The sequence below is a fragment of the Symphalangus syndactylus genome, chromosome X (assembly GCF_028878055.3).
Source record: "Symphalangus syndactylus isolate Jambi chromosome X, NHGRI_mSymSyn1-v2.1_pri, whole genome shotgun sequence".
NCBI classification, from domain to species: domain Eukaryota; kingdom Metazoa; phylum Chordata; class Mammalia; order Primates; family Hylobatidae; genus Symphalangus; species Symphalangus syndactylus.
This window is the reverse complement of record NC_072447.2, coordinates 150,448,230-150,465,276: the sequence shown is the minus strand read 5'-3', so window position 1 is coordinate 150,465,276 and position 17,047 is coordinate 150,448,230.

The window sequence follows — 17,047 nt, the reverse complement described above, 5'->3', positions numbered from 1 at the left end:
TGACCCACGTACTCGCCTTTCCTCAACTCATTTTCATACTTTCACTTGACTATATATTTTTTAAAAATTGTGTTAAGCACTTGAGGTTCATTTCTGCCCCTACTGTGTGTGCACCCTGTGCCAGAGGGTGGGGTGAACACGTGTGTAGCAGTCATGCGTCCTATCTACAGGGCCCGATGCACCTCCTTACAACCCTTCACATTCCACTGTGAAACAAACCTCAACTTTTTCTTATTCCTGTTTTTGCACCGCCCTTACAGCTGCCTTAATCCATGTTCCCTTCGGGATGCTGGTATCCAACTGAGAAGTTTATGGAGCACCTATCATGTGCCAGGCACTGTGCTAAGTGCTAGCGAGAAATCGGTGAGCAAAACAGAAAAGAAAAAAAAAAGAAGAAAAGACTGCCAGCATTGAACTTAGAACCTAGCAAAGTAGATGGACATAAATCAAATTATCAGACAAGTAAATGAGGAGTTGCAGCTGTGATAAGGGGTATGAAGAACAGGCGCTTCCATGATGGCGGAACATGACCCAGTCTGGGGTGGAGAAGGGGAGATGATTCCAGCTGGAATATGGCAGGTGAGAGTTAACTGATAGCACTGAATCGGCAGAGGCAGGATGACCTGCCCCAGGCAGGTGCCCCAGAATGAGAGGATGTTGCTGCTGGTGGAACTCCAGCTTTAAAGCAGTGGATCTAGGGCCACATTCCTCAAGGCCATAGCAAACAGGAAAGACCTTTTGGACTAGGGTCTTTGGAGTAGTCACATGAGGCCAAGACCCCAATAGGGCTGAAAGAGAATCTCTTCATAGGCTGAATGGGAGCAGAGCATTAGCTGCAACTCCAATGTATTATAGTAAAAGGGGACACATTGATTAGAATGATTATACCCCTCCAAGTGTAAGCTGTTGTTCAATTTACCCAGGCAGGGCTTAAAAATATGTCAACTCTTCACAACCATTTTTACTACAAGCCACACTCAACCTGTGTTGTTCCCTGAACCTGTGATGCACTTTCATCCGTTCATGTGTCTACACATCCTTCCTGGGCCCCATAGAGGCCCTGCACCTTAAGGTTTTCAGCTGCATTCCTATTAGCTAGTTATTTTATTGCAGGTACAGAGAGTTAACTTTGCTTCTCAATTTTCAGCACATTGTCATATCAGTCCCTACAAGGTCCTTGTTTATATTATTTTATAGTGTTTATATTATTTTTTCCTCATCTTTCTCGATCCCCACTCTCATTCTTCTAGACACAAACTGCAATATGTTCGATAGAGATCGTTGATAATTTCAGACAGATAATGTTTTGTTTATGCCTCTTGCATTTACAGAGATGGTATTGGACTGTAAATCTCTATTTCCCACTGTTTTACTCAACACTCTGTTTTTGAGCTATACTCACATTGCTGTGTGTACACCTAGTTTGCTACCGAGTATGCCAGAAATTTTATTCATACATATCCCTACTGATCGGGCATCTAGGTTACTGCCGACTCCCTGAAGTCATACTGTGGTGAAAACCCTTGTGAATGTCTTTACAAACCTTTGCCAGAACTTATTTTGTGCTCTTGTAGAACTTTGTGCATACCCTCGGCTTCCTCATTACACTGCTTGGCATATAGCAGGGACTCAACAAATGTTGAATACCTCTACTATGATGGTTAGTGTACTAGAATTTTATTTATATTTCTGTTTTCCTTATTGGATTATTAGTACCTTCCAGACAGGGCAAATGTCTTTTCTATCTTTGTGTCCCTGGCACATTAAAAGTGGTTGATTTCAAGGTATGTTCAATGAATGAATAAATACTTATCCTCACTGCCAGTACATACTGCAACTTAGTCTTCCCCACTTGACTCTGAGTCTCAGCCTTACTCTGATCTCTAGCTTTTGATATTTCCCCTTTCAAGATAGCTTACCTGAATTCAGACACTGAGCTCAGGCCTGATCATGAGCCTGATCTTCCAAAATCCTCTCTCTCTCTCTCTCTCTTCTCTCTCGTTACAGGCAGCTCCTGCCTTCCAGTTCATTGCTCAAGCCTAAAACTGAGACATTTTGACCCTCTTTCACACATCAAATCCATCAGCAAATCATTGTAGGATCCAGAATCTGTTTCTCATCATTTGCTCAGCTAAAACCATAGTCCAAGCTTCCATTCTCTTACCTGCATTATGGCAGCAACTTCTTTGCTGGTATCCCTGCAGTCACTGTCCACTGTTGGACCCTCTCTGACAGTTCTCAGCACAGAAGACAGAATGACCCTGTTGAGGTGTCAATCAAGTCACTCTGCCACTCAGAATCCCCCAGTGACTCCCTACATCTCTCAGAGTAAAAGCCAAAGTCATTATTTATTCTGGCTTCAGTGCCCTATATACTCTGACTTCTGTTATCTCCTCTATCTCACCTTCTACTTTCCCCCTTCACTTCATTCCAGTGCATGAAATCTATCTAGTCCACCTAGATTTTCTCCTGTGTTATCTTTCAGAAGTTTTACAGTTTTGTGTTTTGCATTTAGGTCTATGATCCATTTTGAGTAAATTTTTTTCAAAAGATATAAGGTCTGTATCTAGATGATTTTTTGCATATGAATGTCCAGTTATTCCAGCACCGTTTATTGAAAAGACCATTGTTTCTCATTCCAGCCATAATATTTTCTTTGTTGTTTCTTGAAAATAGCAGACAGGTTCTGTCTGTCTCCCCTCACTAGAGTGTAAGCTCAGTGAGAACAAAGATTTCCATTTGTTTTATTCACTGCTTGTCCCCAGCGCCTACCACAGTGTCTGGAACATAGTGAATGTTTACTAAATATTACATGAATGAATGAATATGTGTTGAGGACCCGGCTGAGATTGAGTCAGCTCTCATGCCTATGTTTATCTGATATTGGAATGATGCTTCAGTGTTTCTAGCCCTGCCTTGGTCCTTGGTTTCCATTAAATTGCTGCCTGTTGTCTTTGCATTGATTTATTCTGTGCTATTTCCTGCTCCTTCGCAATTTGAGCCCTCTGAGTCTTTTTCATGGCTCAAACCCAGCTGAAATGCCTTCTGCCCTTTCCGACTCTCAAATCTTATGTACCCTTCAGGACCCAGCTAAAGTCACACTTCTTTCTTGACACTTTCTCTGACAATTTCCTTTAACCATGACCTCTCATTCAAATGAGATATTAGAAAAAGAATAATTAATTGGCTTTATTTTTTAGAACAGTTTTAGATTTATGGAAAAATTAAGCAGATAGTGGAGAGAGTTTCTATGTACTTATGTACTTCCTAATCTCCCTTCTCCCCTACAGTTCCTCCTATTATTAACATCTTGCATTTGTATTGTACATTTATTACAACTGATGCATTATTACTAACTAAAGTCTATAGTTTACATTAAGATTCACTCTTTGTGTTGCACAGCTCTGTGGGTTTTGAAAAAAGCATAACATATCCACCATTACAGTTTCAGCAGAACAGTTACACTGCATGAAAAAATTCCTTGTGTTTCACCTACTCATCTGGTCTACCTGCAACCAACCCCTGGCAATCACTGATGTTTTTACTTTCTGCAGAATTTTGCCTTTTCCATAATGTCATAGAGTTGGAATCATATAGTATGTAGTCTTTTCATACTGCTTTTTTTTTTTTTTTACTTAGCGATATACATTTAACATTCCTCTTTGTCTTTTCATGGCTTGATAGTTTGTCTTCTTTTATTGTGCACAGTATTCCACTGTATGGATATACCATGGTTTGTTTATCCATTTATTTATTGAAAGACATCTTGGTTGCTTTCAGTCTTTTAAAATTATGAATAAGGCTACTGTAAACTTTCTTGTACGGATTTTTGTATGGACATAAGTTTTCAACTCATTTAGGTAAATACCAAGGAGCATGATTGCTGGATCATATGGTAAGACTATGTTTTGCTTTATCAAAAATTACCAGATGGTCTTCCAAAGTGGCTGTAACAGTTTGCATTTTCACCAGCAATGAGTGAGACTTCCTGTTACTCCACATCCTTGCCAACATTTGGTGTTGCCAGTATTTTGAATTTTGGCTATTTTAATAGGTGCATAGTAGAATCTTATTGTTTTAGTTTACAATTTCCTAATGACATATGGCATTGGGCATCTCATGCTTATTTGCCATGTGTATGTCTTCTTTGATAAGGTGTCTGCTCAGATCTATTACCCATTGGGTTTTTTTAATTGATGATTTTTAAGTGTTCTTTATATATTTTAGATATCAGCCCTTTATCAGATTATGTATTTTGCAGATATTTTCTCACAGACAGTGGCCTGTCTTTTCATTCATTTAACAATGTCTTTCATTGAGCAGACATTTCTAATTAAAAAATTTCAGCTGTTCAATTTTTTTCAGGGATCATGCTTTTAGCATTGTACCCAGGAAGTCATCACCAAACACAAGTTCACCTAGATTTTCTCCTGTGTTATCCTCCAGAAGTTTTACAGTTTTGTGTTTTGCATTTAGGTCTATGATCCATTTTGAGTAAATTTTTGTGAAAGATATAAGGTCTGTGTCTAGATTGTTTTTTTGCATATGAATGTCCAGCTATTCCAGCACCGTTTGTTGAAAAGACCATTGTTTCTCCATTGAATTATTTGCTCCTTTGTCAATGATCAGTTGACTGTATTTGTATGGATCTAATTCTGGCATCTTTATTTTGTTCCATTTATCTACGGTTGGCCCTCTGTATCCATGGGTTCTGCATCAACAGATTCAACCAATGACAGATCAAAAATACTCTTTAAAAATCCCCTAAAAATGGCCAGGAGGGGTGGCTCATGCCTGTAATTTTGGCACTTTGGGAGGCCAAGGTGGGGGGATTATCAGGTCAGGAGTTCGAGACCGGCCTGGCCAACATAGTGAAGCCCTGTCTCTACTAAAAATACAAAAAATTAGCTGGGCATGGTGGCGGGCACCTGTAATCCAAGCTGCTTGGGAAGGTGAGGCAGGAGAATCGCTTGAACCCGGGAGGCGGAGGTTGCACTGAGCCAAGACCACACCACTGCACTCCAGCCCTGACGACAGTGCAAGACTCAGTCTCAAAAAGAAAATCCCCTAAAAATAACAATATAACAATAAAAATAATACAAATAAAAAATCAATAAAGTATAACAACTGTTACATAGCATTTACATTGTATTAGGTATTATATATAATCTAGAGATGATTTAAAGTATACTGGAGGAGGATGTGCATAGGTTATATGCAAATACTACGTTGTATTATATAAGAAGCTTGAGAATCCACAGGTTTTGGTATCCTCAGACATCCCGCAACCAGTTCCCCCCATGATACTGAGGAACAACAGTATTTCTCTTTTCTTTCATCAATACCCTACTGTCTTGATTACTATAACTTTGTAATAAACTTTGAAGTAAGATAGTGTCTGTCTTCCAACTTTGTTCTTCCTCAATATTATACTGCTTATTCTGGATCTTCTGTCTTTCCATATAGACTTTAGAGTCAGTTTGTCAATATTCACAAAATAACTTGCTAGGATTTTGATTCAGATAGCATTGAATCTATAGATCAAGTTGGGAAGAAGTGACAGCTTAACAACATTAGTCTTGCTATTTATGAATATGGGATATTTCTCAACTTACTTAGATTTTTCATTTCTTTCATAAGGTGTTGAACTAGATTCTGTACATATTTTATTAGATTTATACCTAAATATTTTGTTTTCCAGTGCTGATTTGAATGGTATGTTTTTAATTTCAAATTCCAATTGTTCATTGCTGATATATAAATTTCCCTCTCATCACTGCTTTTGCTGCATCTCATAAATTTTAATAAGTTTATTTTTTCATTTAGTTCAAAATATTTTTAGTATCTCTTGAAACATCTTCTTTGATCCATATATTATTTAGAAGTGTGTTGTTTAATCTCCAAATATTTGAGGACATTGCCTAGCTATATTTCTAGGTTTCTAAAAATATCTAGTTTAATTTTATTGTAATCTGTGAAAATACCTTGTTTGATTTCTGTTTTTTTAATTTTTAAGGTGAATTTTATGAAACAGAATGTGGTCTATCTTGATTAATGTTCCATGTGAACATGAGAGAAATGTGTATTCTGTCTCTGTTGGATCAAATAGTCTATAAATATCAGGCCAGGCACAGTGGCTGATGCCTGTAATCCCAGTACTTTGCGAGGCTAAGGTGGGAGGATCACTTGAAGCCAGAAGTTCGAGGCCAGCCTGGCCAACATAGTGAAACGCCGACTCTACTAAAAATGCAAAAATTATCTGGGTGTAGTGGTGCATGCCTGTAATCCCAGCTACTCAGGAGGCTGAGGCATGACGAGAATCACTTGAAGCTGGGAGGCAGAGGTTGCAGTGAGCAGAGATTGCCCACTGCACTCCAAGCCTGAGCGACAGAGCGAGACTGACACACACACACACAAAATGAAGTCTATAGATGTTGATTAGATCAAGTTGATCAATAAGTATGTTCAGTTCAACTATATCCTTACTGATTTTTTTGGCTATATCTGTAAATTACTGACAGAGAGGTGTTGAAGTCTCCAAATATGACAGTGCATTTGTCTGTTTCTCTTTGCACTTCTGTCTGCTTTTGCCTCATATATTTTGACACTGTTGCTAGATGGATATACAATAAGGAATTTTGTTTTCTTGGAGAATTAACACCTTTATCGGTATGTAATGCCCGTCTTTATTCCTGATAATATCCTTGCCCTGAAGTTTGCTTTGTCTGAAATTAATATAGCTACTTCAGCTTTCTTTTGATTAGTGTTAGCATGGTATATCTTTTTCTATCCCTTTACTTTTAATCTAGCTATATCTTTATGTTTAAATTGAGCTTCTTGCAGACAATACATAATTGGGTCTTTTAAAATAATTCATTCTGACAGTATTCATTTTTTAATTTATGTATTTAGACCATTCACATTTAAATTGATTATTATAATAATATAGTTAGATTCATATATACCATGTTTTAACTGTTTTCCATTTATTTCACTTGTTCTTGGTTTCTTTTTTAACTTTTCCTCTTTTTCTGCCTTCTCTGGTTTTAATTGAGCATTTTATATTATTCTCTAATAAAAGAGATCTTAGATATTGATTATACTTTTTTTTTTTTTTTTTTTTTTTTTTTTTTTTTGAGACTGAGTCTTGCTCTGTCGCCCAGGCTGGAGTGCAGTGGCGTGATCTCTGCTCACTGCAAGCTCCGCCTCCCGGATTCCCGCCATTCTCCTGCCTCAGCCTCCCTAGTAGCTGGGACTGCAGGCGCCTGCCGCCACGCCCGGCTAATTTTTTTTTGTATTTTTATTAGAGACGGGGTGTCACCGTGTTAGCCAGGATGGTCTCGATCTCCTGACCTTGTGATCCGCCGGCCTCGGCCTCCCAAAGTGCTGGGATTACAGGCTTGAGCCACCACGCCCGGCCCGATTATACTTTTAAAAATGTAGTAGTTTCCCTAGAATTTGCAGTATATATTTATATCTAATTAAGTCCACTTTCAAATAACACTATAGTGCTTCATGGGTAGTACAGGTACCTTATTACAGAGTATTCCCAATTCCTCCCTTATGTCCCTTAAAATTTTGCTGTTATTCACTTCACTTATACATATACTATAATCACCCAAAACATCGTTTCAAAAAAATAGTTATATTTATTAGACCAATTAAGGTTAAGGAACATTAAAGAGTTTATTTTATGCTCATTTATTCCTTCTTGAAAGTTCTTCTTTTCTTTATGTAGATTTCAGTTTTTGACCTATGTCATTTCATTTCTGTCCAAAAAATTTCTTTTAACATTTATTTCAAGGCAGGTCTACTGGTGACAGATTCAGCCTTTGTCTGAGAAAGCATTTCTTCTTTGCTTTTGAAGGATAATTTCACTGTATCCAGAATTCTAGTTTTATCCTTTCAACACTTTAAATATTTCACGCTACCTTCTTCTTTCTTGCATGGTTGCCAATGAGATTTCTGATGTAATTCTTATCCTTGTTCCTTCTTAGGTAAATTTCTCCTCTTCTGTAGCTTCTTTCATGTTTTCTGGTTGTCTTTAGTTTTCTGTGATTTGAACATAGTATGACTAGGTGTGGACTTTTTTTTTTAAATTTTATCCTGCTTGGTGTCTTTTTTTTTTTTTTTTGAGACGGAGTCTCGCTCTGTCGCCCAGGCTGGAGTGCAGTGGCGCAATCTCGGCTCACTGCAAGCTCCGCCTTCCGGGTTCAGGCCATTCTCCTGCCTCAGCCTCTCCGAGTAGCTGAGACTATAGGCGCCCGCCACCACGCCCGGCTAATTTTTTGTATTTTTTTAGTAGAGACGGGGTTTCACCGTGGTCTAGATCTCCTGACCTCGTGATCCGCCTGCCTCGGCCTCCCAAAGTGCTGGGATTACAAGCGTGAGCCACTACGCCCGGCCTGCTTGGTGTCTTTTAAGCTTCCTGGATGTGTGGTTTGGTGTCTGTCACTGATTTTGGAAAATTATCAGCCTTTATTATTTCATATATTTCTTCTGCTTCTTCCTCTCCTACTTCTGGTATTCTCATATAAGCATATTATACCTTTAGTAATTCTTCTACAGTTCTTGGATATTTTGTTTCTTTTTTATTTCTAATTTTTGCATTTCAGTTTGGGAAATGTTAAAAGAAAAACCTCATCCAAATTAAATTTAAAGGAGTTTAACTGAGCAATGAACTATTGGTGAATCGGGCAGCTCCCAAAATCACAGCAAATTCACAGAGACTCCAGTGCAGCCATGTGATGGAAGAAGATTTATAGACAAAAAAAGGAAATGACATACAGAAATCAGAAGTCAAGTACAGAAACAACTGGATTGGTTACAGCTTGGTGTTAGCTTTATTTAAACAGGTTCAAACAGTTGGCTACATTTGATTAGTCAAAAAAAATTCAGTTATTGGCACAGGTGTGGGCCATGCTCGGTTTATACCTCCACTTGTTATAGTTCAAGATGTACAGAAAAACCTTTAGGCCGAACTTAAATATGTAAGGAGGCAGCTTTAGGATAAACTTGATTAACAAGAAGTTTCTATTAACATATCTTCAATCTCATTGGTTCTTTCCCCTGATTCTTCCCGCAGCTGTTTCCAGTCTACTGGTGAGCCCATCAAAGGTATTTGTGTTTCTGTAACAGTTGTTTTTTAAAAATTTCTATCATTTTTAAAATTCTTTCTTCGAGATTTTCTTTCTCTCTCTCTGCTTACATTACCCATTTGTTCTTACATGTTGTCTACTTTTTCCATTAGTGCTCTAAACATATTAATTATAATTCTTTTAAATTTACTTTCTGATAATTCTAAAATCACTGTTATATTTAAGTCTGGTTCCTGTGCTTGCTTTATCTTTACAGACTGTGTTTTTTCTTGCCTTTCTGCATTCCTTGCAATTTTTTGTTGAAAGTCAGGTATAATGTATTGGGTAATAGGAACTGAGGTAACTAGGTTTTAGTTTGAGTTTTTATGTTAATCAGTTAGGAGTTGGGGTGTTTAATGTTTCCTGTAGCTGTAGGTGCCAGATGCTTTAGTTCAGTATCTTTGTTTTTGTCTCCTTTGCTGTCTTTGCGTTTCCCTATCAACTTCTTCTTAAATGGTCTGAGTTTCTCAGCTCTCCCATTGTAATCTATTGCTACAATACTGGAGCACTGTTGATGCAGTGGCATGGTGTTAGGGAAGGGAAATGTTCTATAATTTTATGATTAAATTTCAGATTTTTAGTTGAGTTCCTGGGCTGTAATCTTCAGAATTATTTCTTAGCTTTTTTTCTCCCTTTACGTGAGATAAGAAGGCTAGAAAGGACTAGCACTGGCTAATAATCCCTTCCTAGGTCAAGAATGGTTCTGGAAAGGTAGTTTCCCTTGTAGGGCAAGGATTTGTTATAAAGAATATACTGAATATATTTCAAAGTGGTTGCTTCCTGCTCCTCCTTCAGGAAGCAGAAATTCTCTGATATACACTGTCAGAAAGTGGTGGGGTTCCTGAAGGCAAAAGCCATGAAATTGTAGCCTTTTCCTCCCATTTGTCCCCTAGGAATTTTCAACTTTCAAACTAGCCCACACCCAGCCTCAAGCAATTCACCAAAACCACCATTTAAGTTTTCCTACCTAATTGGCTCCAGCGGCTGCTGCTTCAGGAAATCTAAGTTCTGCTCTGATTCTCTGTATTCACCTATTGCTCCAGATTTGGTGCTGGCAGGTTGCCCTGGGGCCTCAAATCTCTTGGTCTAAGAGAAGTCATTGCTTTTCTGTTTGTTCAATGTTTTGTTGTTGTTGAAAGGAGTGCCAGTTTCCAAGCTCTGTACATGTCAGAGCTCAATATTAGACATTTGTGTTGGAATTTCTTTCTTGGCTTGGAGTCGAGTGTCAGGACTGATATTCATGGCCCAAACATCACCAAGAAGCCTGTACAAGTAGAAGTATTGACCCTCAAGGTCATTTTAGTATTGATTTCATTATGAGATAATCACATTACTTTCTCTTTATCCATTGAGAACAAATAGCGTGCAATCTGTCACAGTCACTGGTTTGGCTAACTTGACTTCCATGCCCAGCCTTATTTTCTCTTGCCTGCCTCTAACCTAGAGACTGGAAAACCTAAATATGCAAGTTTCCAGCCAACCCTGAAACCACAGTGGCCACATGACTATTTTTGTTTTTTTGCAAATGTGATCTAAACATAAGTTTACAGGGAAGTTTCTAGAAAAGCTTTTGCTTTTTTGAGAAAAGGGGACAAATTTGGCTGATGTTGTATCTTCTTTTGTAATGCCTGCCTTGGTTATGGATGTGACACCTAAAGTTAGGGAAACCTTGAGGCTGTGGTTAAGAGAATCGCAAGCCATCCTCCCACCTCAGCCTCTCGAGTAGCTGGGACTACAGGTGTTCGTCACCACACCCAACTAAGTTTGTATTTTTCTGTAGAGCCGGGGTTTCACCATGTTGCCCAAGCCAGTCTCGAACTCCTGAGCTCAAGCGATCCGCTCGCCTTGGCCTCCCAAATTGCTGGGATTACAGGCATGAGCCACTGTGTCCAGCCACCACCAGACTTATGTGAGAAAAATAAACCTCTGTTTGATTAGGTGTTGCTAAAGTGGCTTTTCAATAACCTGCAGCCATATGCATTTCTGATAGAGCACCTAACCTGTATGGAATCTGAGGTACAAAACCAAACAACCAGACTAATAGATAACAACTATGAGGAGCAGGAGTCAACTTGGCTACAATGAGTCATGTTGAGGCCCACCCATTCAAAGAACTAAAGCAAAGATCAGTCTCAACATTGTTGAAATTCCAAGTACTAGAGTTCTGCTGGTTGCCATTTGTTATGCACATATGTCACATGAAATGTGGAGGGGATGTTGTCTCTGTAAACTCAAAGTGCCAGTTTCATTCCTGTAATCCCAGTGGGAGGCCAAGTTGAGAAGATTGCTTGAGGCCAGGAGTTTGAGCCAAGCCTGGACAACATAGTGAGATTTCCCCCCGCACCCCCCACCACTCTACAAGAAAGTAAGAAAATTAGCCTGGCATGGTGGTGCATGCCTATAGTCTCAGTTACTTAGGAGGCTGAGGTGGGAGGATCACTTCTGGCCAGGAGTTTGAGGCTACAGTGAGCTACGATCAGGCCACTGCACCCCAGCTTGGGCAACAAAGTAAGACCCCGTCTCTAAAAAAAGTTTAAGAAAGGAAAAAAAAAAAAAAATAGGAAAAAGCATTAAACCAAGGCGTCAGTGACCAGTAGCATGAGAAAATGGCAATTTTCAAGGAGGTGGGAGCATTAGTAGTTTCCCTGAGCTGCACAGATGGATCTGAGAAATAAAAGTAAAATTCTAAGCCTTCATCTGAATGAACAGACCCCCTCTTGGCCAGGGGAACTGCAGAGAAACCTTGAAAGCTGAATTCATGGCCATGACAGGATGAGAGATTGGACACACCTCATTATACTCCCTCGCTTGCTAACAGTCATAGGTTTTATTCCCTAAGGGCTAAACAGAAACCAGCCCTTTCAAAAGACTACTAGATTATTGTCCCAGGTACAGAACAGAGACAAGATGAGATTAATCATTTATTTACCTCTCCCCAAGAAATTTGCTTTCTCCATTCCCTTTTTCTTCAAATGTTCACCTTGTTTTGTGTAAGTGTGGATTTACTGGCCACTAAAGTCTCACAAATATATAATTATTTGTCTCACTACCACCCCTCATTTTTTAAGGAAAATGTGTAAATACTAAACCTCCTGTTAACCTCTTTGGGAAAAAAAACAGCCACAGATGCTTCTGTGACTCACATTTTTCCTGGGTGTACCCTCAAGCTGGCTCAATAAACCTTGATGTTTTGAGACTTACAGCACAATCACTCATTTTGGTTATCAGATCCAACCAAAGGATAGATTTCTAAGGATTTTATGAATTAGGAATGAGGCTCTTCTTTAACCAGTCTTCTTGGGCAAGTTACTTGATCTCTCTATGCTTCAGTTTCCTTATCCATAAAATGGGGATAATAAAAGCGTGCATCTCATTGGAGGTGTGAGCATCAAATGAGATAATCTATGTAAATAACTAAACCAGTGTCTGCACACATTAAATGTCTTTTCAACGATGTTAAAACTGAATTGTGGACCTAGCCCTCTGCATGTATTGCCCTCATCATCCACAAACTCACACAGAATTTTGCCTCTGAGGAGTAGCACTCATGACTAGTTTGTTCTCATATCAAGGAGTGCTTTAAGACAGCTCTTAATATTGAAGCAGAAAAATATTTCTAAGCTGCAATGGACCTTGGCTTAAGTATTAATTTGGGCTCAATGAGCTGCCAAAGTTAAGTGAACTTTTACCTGAAGGGCAGTAAACAATGTCTTTCAGAAGTGTGACTCTGTCTAGAAAGAATAGTGTTTAGAATTTTTCCAGGAGTTGATTAAGCTGGGAGGTCTGTATGTTTCTTTTGAAATGTTGAAATATGGAATATTGTCTATCTCTAATCTCCTGACATCTTTCTCAGAGATTATTTAAGGTAGTTACTAACTGTCACTCTCTACTGCACTTACTGGGTCAGTACATATCACAAGTGTGGCTCTGTTTATTGATCTGGTTACATTTGACTATATATCACTTAAACCTGAAAAATATTGACTTAAACAAGTAAAGAGTTTATTTTATTTTATTTCATTTATTCTTTTTATGTAACAAGAAGTCTGGAGACAGGCAGTGAGGATGTAGTCTGGTGGCACCTTCTTCTTCCCACTAATCCTCCTTGAAATTCCCATGCTGGGAAGTTGACTGCTCCTTCTCTGGACCATGAGTTTACATTTTATGCAGGAAAAAGGGTTTAAGAACAGAGAGCAAAAGGCACATGCCAGCTGCTCCTTTAAAAAATAATAATCAGGAAAATACTTGCTCTCCCTGCATTGAGAAATCTACATTCAGTAGATTTCTGCTTACATCTCATTGGCTAGGATCATGTTACCTGACCACACATAGCTACAAGGAAGCCTGAGGATTGTAGCCAGACACATTGCTGTCCTAAACAGAACTGTATTTCTTTTGGAAGAAGAGGATGATGGTGTCGGGCGTGCAGCTTGCTGTGAGTGCTGCACCCTTCATCCCATTACTCGAAATGGCAAACAAGTTGACGGAGCAGAGGATATGACTTAAGTGTAGAGATGTTTGCTCCAAGCCTGTATGAAAAGGTTGCCTGTTTTAAACAAGTAAAGGAGAATCCAACCTCAGTAGCATAATCCATGATTATATTATGAAGCAACATTCTAGATTTTTCTTGCTCCTCTCTGTTGACAAATATGCCTTTTTAGAATTATTGGGAAATAACATTTTTCATAAATTGTAGTACCTTGGCAGAGCACGCCTCAGATCCTTCCTGTCGAACTGACATAAAAATATCCTAACCATAGCCTGGGCCACATGGGGAGACATCGTCTGTACCAAAAAAAAAAAAAAAAAAAAAAAAATTTGCCAGGTATAGTGGTATGTGCCTGTAGTCCCAGCTACTCAGGAGGCTGAGGTGGGAGGATCACCTGAGACCGGGAGGCAGAGGTTCCAGTGAGCCAAGATTGCACCACTGTACTCCCACCTGAGCAACAGAGCAAGACCCTGTCTCCAAAAAAAAAAAAAAAAAAAAAAATCCAATCATTTAAAAATTAAAGTGACAAGACTGAGAAATGTCAGTAGACCAAAGGAGACTAAAAAGACATATTGACGAAACACAATGTGGTATCCTGAATTAGATCCTGGAAGAGAAAAAGGAAGGTAGTGAAAAAAATGAGCAAAATCTGAAAAAAGTCTGCAGTTTAGTTAATAGTAACATACAGATGTTGCTTTCTTAGTTGTGACAAATGTAACATGCTAATGACAGGTGACAACGTGCTAGCAGCCCTCATTTGCTCTCAGAGCCTCCTCGGCCTTGGCATCTGCTCTGGCCGCACTGGAGGAGCCCTTTAGCCCGCCGCTGTGCTGTGGGGGTCCCTCTCTGGGGCTGGCCAAGGCCGGAGTTGGCTCCCTCTGCTCGCGGGGTGGTGTGGAGGGAGAGGTGCTGGCGGGAGCCCGGGCTGCACGCGCGCTTGCGGGCCAGTGCGGGTTCCGGGTGGGCGCAGGCTCGGCGGCCCCACACTGGGCGTGGCTGGCTGGCGCCTGCTGGGCTTGATCGGAGGCTGGGTCCCGTGCGTGGACTGCCGTTCCCTCTTCGCAGCTCGTTGGCCACGGTGGCGGGTCTCCGTCTCTTTGTCATTTCCCCTTTTTTCCTCTAGGTTGTCTGGGAGGAGCTCCCTCTGGGCTGCCAGAGTGCCTGGGCTAGGTACTCCAAAGTCCTGTGGGGAGTACCAGTAAGAGGTAAAGCCTGCTGGGCTTCTGGGACAGGTGGGGACTTGGAGAACTTTTCTGTCTAGCTAAAGGTTTGTAAATGCACCAATCAGCACTCTGCGTCTAGCTAAAGATTTGTAAATGTACCAGTCAGCGCTCTGTGTCTAGCTAATTGGCTGGGGATTTGGAGAACTTTTGTGTCTAGCTAAAGGATTGTAAATGCACCAATCAGCACTCTGTGTCTAACTAAAGGTTTGTAAACGCACCAATCAGCACTCTGTCAAAATGGACCAATCAGTTCTCTGTAAAACGGACCAATCTTAGCGCTCTGTAAAATGGGCCAATCAGCTCTCTGTTAAATGGACCAATCAGCAGGATGTGGGTGGGGCCAGATAAGGGAATTGAAAGCAGGCCACCCCAGCCAGCAGCTGTAACCCACTCCCATTCCCTTCAATGTTGTGGGAGCTTTGTTCTTTTGTTCTTTGAAATAAATCTTGCTGCTAGTCTCTCTTTGGGTCTGTGCTGTCTTTATGAGCTGTAACACTCACCACGAAGGTCTGCAGCTTCTTTCCTGAAGCCAGCGAGACCACAAACCCACCGGGAGGAACGAACAACTCCGGACTCACTGCCCTTTAGAGCTGTAATGCTCACTGCGAAGGTCTGTGGCTTCACTTCTGAAGTCAGCCAGACCATGAACCCACCAGAAGGAAAAAACTCCAGACACGTCCGAATATCAGAAGGAACAAACCCCGGACACACCATCTTTAAGAACTGTAACACTCACCGCGAGGGTCGGCAGCTTCATTCTTGAAGTCAGCGAGACCAAGAACCCACCAATTCTGGACACACTAATATAAAGTGTTAACATTAGGGGAAACTGGGTGAGGGGTGAGGCTTATATGAGAACTCTGTATCAGTTTTGTACCTTTTTTGTAAATTAAAAATTATTCTAAAATAAGGAAAATAATTTTTCTTCCAACATTTCCTCATTATAAAAATTAAGGGCAGCTGAGCACAATGACTCACACCTACAATCCCAGCACTATGGGAGGCCGAGGCAGATAGATTGCTTGAGCCTAGGAGCTTGAGACCAGCCTGGGCAACATGATGAGACCCCCATCTGTACAACAAAATACAAAAATTAGCCAGGCGTGGTGATGTGTGACTGTAGTCCCAGCTACTTGGGAGGCTGAAGTGGGAGGATTGATTGAGCTGGGGAGGTGGAGGTTGCCATGAGGGGAGATCCCACCACTGCACTCCAGCCTGAGTGATAGAGCCAGATTCTGTCTCAAACAAAAAACAGAAAAAAAATTAAGGGAATGCTGGAGGAAAAACTATTACATGACAAAATAAGTATTTACATAGAAAAAACAGCAACTATAATTAGAATGAATGAGATCCAAATGTACTAGTATGAGCCTAAGGTATTTTCACAGCTGGAATTTTGGCATGTCCACAAAATTGCTGGTAGAATGATCTGCAATAAGTCTATTTTTTCATGAGGAATGGGAGGCCTATTAAGAAAGAATGTATAGAGAGATCAAGCAAATGTGGTTCAAGAACAGTGGCCTGCATGGACAGGAGGACTGATACTAAGTATATTATCAGTTTTTCAGAATGCATCCTGGCTCCAGAACCCATGGCCTCCTGCTGGAGTTCTCCATGTAAAAGAACCAGTAAAAGCATTCATAAAGCTGGCATACCGAGGAGGCAAGGAATTGATTGCACTGGGACAAGATCTTTATCATTTTATTATTATTATTATTTGTTTGTAGAGATGGGATCCTGGTATGTTGCCCAAGCTGGTCTCAAACTCCTGGCCTCAAGCTATCCTCCTGCCTCAACCTCCTGATGTGGTAAGCTACATTTTCAACACACTATTATTATTCATGGAAACTGACCAACTAATTATTCAGAAGAAATTAATTCTTCAACATTAGCATTTGGAGCTGGGATGTTTTCAATAAGCCCAGATAGTTACTGAATTTTTTTTCCCAAGGCCACAAGTCTTGGGAAAAGAATAGTTTGTTTGCTTTTCTTGTATTTTCTTTTTCTTAGACTTAAAATCTTGGCTTGAGGCTGTGGTATCTGAGCTGGCAAATGGAAAATTTGGACTGTCTAATAAAAGTTGGGAAAGTGCAGATTGTAAAAGATGGGAGGGGTTGTTAAGTGGACAGTATTATTGGACAGGAGGGAAATCTATACTATTAACAGTTCAGTAGTAGTTCTGGCATTGGGCACACAGG